Here is a 6,061-nt window from a genome sequence, read left to right as displayed (position 1 = left end):
ATTTCTGGTTAAAGATATTCTTGACTTTGAGGCAATTTGTTTAACTTTCTTGCATCTTACAAAAAGGTTTCTATCAAATTTTGAAATCAGTGTGGTATTAACTTTTGACCACAGAAATGGAGGCTAGCCCTAGCAGAAACAAAGGCTTGTTTTGCTTACTGTCACTGGTATGTCAATGTGGACATCTTGATAGCTCTCTTTCCCCCCAAATGAAAGCTCCATTCTTCCTCTTCTAGACAAATTCTCCCTCCTCCAGTATTTCAGGATAATAAGAGAGCCAAAATTAGATTCCCAAAGTGGACATTTAGTTTTTAACATCCTAATTGTTTGAAGGCACATCGGACAATGACCTAATTTTATGTGAGCCTGAAGACATTTCCTGCTCAGGCCATGCCTTATGAAATCTCCTACAGATGGCTATATTTCTTGATCAAATAAAAATTTCTGTTAGCTGTATCATTCCTTTTGTTGCATACTAAGTAAAACATGCTAGTTCAAGGGAGATGTCCCTCCACCTTCATTGCTTTCACAATACTATGGGTCTAGATAAAAAAAAAAAAAAATCTGCCCAGTTTTTCTACATAATGTTATTTCAGTATTTCAATTGATAGTGCAATCAATACATCAGACTGTGTGGCAGTTTCTGACCTAGACTATATCACCGTATTAATCAATTAACTTGTACGGACATTCAAAGCAAATCCCCCCTTGACAGTCACAAAGTTAAGAGAGAAGGCCAGAAGAAGGAAGCAGCACTTCAAATAACACAAATCAAATGGGTTTAGGAAAAAACACTTTTAGAGGTCACTAGGAAAGGAATGTTACATGACAGTTCTCTGATTTGGTCAATATTTTGAAAACTACATTTCCTCTTGGGCCAAATTTAGCATAACGTGCCTAGGCTATTGTACACTGGAAATATAATAAGTTGGAAAAAGAACCTCCATCGGCGCTATTTTTTTATGAGATTGCATCCCCAGAGTGCTGCCTATTCACTTATTAATTTCATATAATACTTGAGATTATAAATTATTTAGTAAGAAAACAGAGATGTTGGGCGCCTGGGTGACTCAGTTAGTTAAGCGACTGCCTTCGGCTCAGGTCATGATCCTGGAGTCCCGGAATCGAGTCCCGCATCGGGCTCCCTGCTCGGCGGGGAGTCTGCTTCTCCCTCTTACCCTCCTCCCTCTCATGCTCTCTGTCTCTCATTCTCTCTCTCTCAAATAAATAAATAAAATCTTTAAAAAAAAAAAAAAGAAAACAGATGCATAAACTTGCCATTTGAAGATTTGAGGTTGTGAACAATAGCAACTTAAAAAGAATATAAAGACTTATGTGCTTATCCCTACTTCATCACGTCAAAGGAACTTCAGTTGATCTACTCTAAGGCAACTCTATTAGGGAAAAATTTAATTAGAAAAAGTAAGACACCATTTAATGATCAGAGAGTAAACACAGATCAGCATGGAGGTTCCTGAGAAGCCTGTTTTTCTTACTTCGCTGAACAGAGAAATCTTTTACCAACAAGGAAGAAGAAATGAAAGTTCATTTTGCTTGCAATTTTCAACAAGGGAACACTGAGTAATCAAAGAAATAATGCTGGGCACCTGGGTGGCTCACTCGTTAAGCGTCTGCCTTCGGCTCAGGTCATGATCCCAGGGTCCTGGGATCGAGCCCCGCATCGGGCTCCCTGCTCAGCAGGAAGCCTGCTTCTCCCTCCCCCACTCCCCCTGCTTGTGTTCCCTCTCTGGTTGTGTCTCTCTCTGTCAAATAAATAAATAAAATCTTAAAAAAAAAAGAAAGAAAGAATGCTGACTGAAGCTTTGGAATGGTGATTATGGGGGTATGCTCTTTAAACTTTTTTTTTTTTAACTTCAGATACTCTGAAATTCATGGGAAACCATACCCATCATCTCTGCAATATTCTTCCCATTATTTTGAAAAATTATCATCTCCTCACCCATCCTCCTCATCCACACACAAGTAGGCACTATAAAGTGCTTAGTACCTGACCTGAGACCGGTAAGTTTCCTTCAAAAAAACATAGTATAGTTTAATATAGTTCTTCTTATGCAGATTTAATTCACATAGAGAACACTGACCTAGCATTTTTAATTTTTTCTCCCTTTTGTATTTATTCATTTAGCTGCATATAACTCTCATTCACTATTTCTAGTGCATTATATTCCACTGAAAGAACCCACTGTATTTATTTTATTTATCACCTTTACAGGACATCTAGACTGCTTTCAATTCTCTGCTTGTGTAAAACAATGCTAAAAAGAGCATCCTGTATTTGCCACCATATGGTTCTATGCATGAGTTTTCCTTCGGGCTGTTAGGTTGGGGGGTGGGGAGTAAAACCAGCAGTGATATTAGATTAACGCACACTTAATTTCATTAAATTTGATAGATTGCTCTCCAGAAAGTCTGTGCCAGTTTACATCTCACCAGCAGAAGCCCAAATGGTTCCATTTTCACCCGTGGCCAGCAGCTAAAATTCTCTCACTTTCTAATTTTTGTCAATATGATGGTATAAAAATATATCACACAATTATTTTAATAACCATTTTTCCTAATTACTAAAAACATGGACTCTCTCTTCATATATACTTTCCCTTTTATTAAATTACATTTTTATTCCTTTTTCTCTACCAAGTTTAATGTCTCTTGTTGTTATTGTTGGTGATTTGAAGGTATGGTTGATATATTCCACATAGCAATACCTTGTTTCATTTTAGATCCTGAAAATATATTCTTCCAGACTGTTAATTTTGTCCATGATGTCCTGTGTAGAAAAGAAATCCATAATTTTGATCTGACCTAATCCATAAATATTTCACTTTACCATTTATTATTTTTCTCATTCTTCAGGTTATCAGTCTTATTTTTTATGTGAGCAATCATTGGATTTATAAAAAGATACAATAAAGTTTAAAATGATACAAAATATCAATTTCAAAACAACACCAAAAACTGGGTGTATCTAACCATACTCAGCTAGCTCATAACAGAGCAAATGGGTAAGTGGAATAATTCATGCTATCATGTACTACTCTATGAACGGGCAACAGAACAAGCTGGTAAAGGCAGAGGAACTCTCTATCTTCTAAGGATTAGAACCAAAGGGCTCCAGAATCACCTGGTATCTGCTCAATGTTGTACCTCTGGTTAGAAACGTATATGATGAGAACTCCAGGGATCTTCCGGATCCTTCCTTTATTTAGGGTCTTGGTGACCACAAGATAACACCTGCACTGAGTTACTCTGTACTAAGCAGTCGTCTGCATTTGTTTCTTTGTGTGTTACAGTAATTACTCAAATCTTGGATCCTTGGCAATCCTTAGAGCCACATGATACTTCTGCTGTCATTTCTCAATGACAGCCATTACACAGTTATTTCTGCAAGGATACACATGGCATATGGATGGCCCATAACTGACTGGACTAAGGCAAGTTTGTGTTTAATGGAAAAGTGGATAAAGTTGGTATCAACCAGGATGTGGTCAGGTGGGCTCAGCTGTGTTATATTGGAAGAATAAGCAGGAAGGATATTGGGGGACTTCTTCCTTGAGTGGACTGAGATCTTTCTTTTTTTTTTAGGTTTTAATCTTTCCTTCTCTTTAAGCCTCTGATTTCAGAGACTTAAGCGTTCACTTCACGGCCACATACATTCTTGCTTTCTTTTGCTTCCCCCTGTTCATGCCACACTCTTACTTCTTAGTCCTTCCTCTTTAAAACAACTTTTTCATTTGGCTTCTAGGACTTGACTTCCTTTAGACTCACTTTAACCATGTCTCTGGCTAATCTTCAGACTCCTTCCTTTATTCTTTTTCATTTCAACCTCTCAGCATCCTTCCCGCCCACACACAGCTCCATCCTCAGTCTTTTTATTTTTTCATATCTCTACTCATTGCACAGGAAATTGCATCCATTCTCAAGGTCTATGTTTAACATCTACATGCCCATGAGTCTCAAATTCTGTGTCTAACCAAGATCCTTCCTCTAACTCCAGACTGGTACATCTAAGTCCTCAGTGAATCACAAATCAGACAGAGTTCTATTGGAGAAGCAGAACAAGGAGGAGATACATTGCTGCAGTCAATTGGCTTGTGGGATGGTGGACCCTGACTAAGAAAGTGAGAAATCTGTAGGGCAGGCTGTCAGGAATGGTAGGCTGGTACTCTCAGCCAAGGGCTCAAGTTATTATCCACAGGAGCCAATGACCTCCTATCATAGGAAAAAAAGTTAAAGTGAGAAAATAAATGTTTGTTCCACGAATTAATTGATATCTTTTATTTCCTTTCTATGGATTTTTTTAACTGGGGAAAGAAACTGACTTACATGTGCAATATTTGTCCTGTACTATATAAACTAAATGTTTTAATTAATAAGAAGAGTAATACCTAATATTTATCAAGTACTTACTATGTGCCCTGGTACTGTTATAAGAACTTTAGGTATTATCACAGTTAAGCCTGTGACAACACTATAAAGCATATTATCATGATTACCAGTTTTCACTCAAGAAAACTGAGGCATGGAGAGAGAAGCATCTTGCCTAAATTCACAGCTTTTAAGTGATGGAGTTTGTATTTGAACCCATGCACTATGAGTTTAGTGCTTGTACTAAGATTTATTTACTGTGGGAAGGAACTACAATCTTTGTTTACAAGGATAAAGAAGCTAAGATAATGACAGTGAGGGAGTTTAAAAACAATCCAGAGCTTCCAATATAGTTATAGGTTGCAAAGACACACATATTTACCTCTTAAAAACATGTGAAATTTGCTAAGACAGACATAATTATGCAATTTTTTGTGGGAAATAATTGGTAGCAAAAATGACCAAATAAACTCTGATGGGCTGTATAAATTACTTGAAACATCTTAGAAAGAATGCTTTAACATGCTTGAATATCTTCAGTATTAAAACTAGGGAAAAATAGGTCATACCCAGCCTGTTGCCAGGTTTTTGTTTTTTTTTTTAATAATTTTTTTTTGAGGGGTGGTGAAAGATGGCGGAGGAGTAGGGGACCCTATTTCAACTGGTCCGCAGAATTGAGCTGGACATCTACCAGACCACTCTGAGCACCCATGAAATCAGCCTGAGATATAAGAAGATCTGGATCTCTACAAACAGAATATCACAGGTGGTTGGTTTTGAGGTATGAAGCGGGGAGCCCTGATTCCGCAGGCAGATTTCGGAGGATAAACGGCAGCGGGAGGGTGCCTGGCTGTGGGTATCCTACACCGCTGGTGAGCGACAGTCTTGCGTGCTGCGGATGGGGCACAGACTCGCAGACTGGTAGGGGTGGGGAAAGGACTTTAGGGCAGCCCCTGGGGTGGAAACCCAGAGCGGCAGGGGTCGCACGGGAGAACTGGGAGCGTCTGGCAGTTTTAGAAGCACAAAGGGCAGAGACGTGCCCCAACCTGGAGGCAGGACTGGGGGCATTGAGGAGGGGCGCACAACCCAGAACGCTGCAGTTTATAGCAGCACAGACAGTAACACAGACAGTGTGGCCTGGAGAGCTCACTGAAGAACAGACTGCGATCTCTCTGCTCTGAGGCAGAGAGTTGGAAATGGTCTCTTCTGCTCTGACTCGTGGTAGAGATGCAGAAAGCCGCCAGAGAACAAAAGCCCCCAAAACTGATTCCCATTGAGCCCATCCCCTGCCACAGGGGGGCAGGGCAACTCCGCCCAAACAGGATTGCCTGAATAACAGCGCGGCAGGCCCCTCCCCCAGAAGACAGGCTGGGAAAACAAGAGGCCAGCAACCCTAAAGTCCCAAGAAAACAGGTGCATCTTGCTTGGGTTCTGGTCAATAATTTGGACTCTATACATTCCCTCAAACATCCATCATCAGAATGACTAGGAGGAGGAGCCCCCAAAATAGAAAAGACTCAGAGATCATGACTTATGCGCAGATTTACAAATGGATGCAGATATAACCAAGATGTCAGAGATGGAATTCAGGCTAGCAATTGTGAAGACAATGGCTAGAATGGAGAAATCAATTAATGGCAACATAGAGTCTCTAAGGGCAAAAATGAAAGCTGAA

The 6,061-nt window shown here is 39.7% G+C and overlaps 1 pseudogene; it reads right to left on the bottom strand.

Annotated features, from left to right (window-relative positions):
- Nucleotides 1-3,116: 3,116 nt before the first annotated feature.
- LOC102730728 (rRNA-processing protein FCF1 homolog pseudogene) lies at nucleotides 3,117-3,704 on the bottom strand (annotated as a pseudogene).
- Between the last annotated feature and the right edge of the window lie 2,357 nt (nucleotides 3,705-6,061).

Source organism: Leptonychotes weddellii, chromosome 1, assembly GCF_054177405.1.
Source record: "Leptonychotes weddellii isolate Sample4059 chromosome 1, ASM5417740v2, whole genome shotgun sequence".
Taxonomy (NCBI): domain Eukaryota; kingdom Metazoa; phylum Chordata; class Mammalia; order Carnivora; family Phocidae; genus Leptonychotes; species Leptonychotes weddellii.
The sequence above is the reverse complement of the archived record's forward strand: the minus strand, read 5'-3'. Positions and strand labels throughout refer to the sequence as shown.